The 363-nt window shown below is 59.0% G+C and overlaps 1 pseudogene; it reads right to left on the reverse strand.

Moving 5' to 3' along the window:
- Positions 1-153: 153 nt before the first annotated feature.
- The window catches only part of LOC113980131, a 1172-nt pseudogene continuing 962 nt past the window's right edge, over positions 154-363 (reverse strand).

The following is a 363-nucleotide window of genomic DNA, read 5'->3' on the forward strand; positions in this document are numbered from 1 at the left end:
TCCACACACACCCCCAAGAAGGGTTCTGTTGGAAGAAGCTGCCCCTGGGAAAGGGGACTGGCCCTTTGTGGTAGAAAGGGATGGACTGACAGGCACTGGACTCCAGGGGTTGCCTCACCATCAGGGGCTTCATTCGGGGTGGAAGCAGCAGACAAGGCTCTTCCGCAGTTGGGGCACTCGTAGGGCTTTCCCTTACTTGTGGGTCTGTTGGTGTGAGGTCAAGTTAGAGCTCCTGAGGAAGCTCTTCCCACACTCCCCACACTTGTAGGGCCTCTCCCTGGTGTGGATGCACCGGTGCCTGACGAGAGTGGAGTTGTGCTTGAAGCCCTTCCCGCAGTCGGTGCAGCGGAAGGGCCTCTCATC

Source organism: Neopelma chrysocephalum, unplaced genomic scaffold (assembly GCF_003984885.1).
Source record: "Neopelma chrysocephalum unplaced genomic scaffold, ASM398488v2 Primary Assembly neopelma1_92589, whole genome shotgun sequence".
Classification (NCBI taxonomy): Eukaryota; Metazoa; Chordata; class Aves; order Passeriformes; family Pipridae; genus Neopelma; species Neopelma chrysocephalum.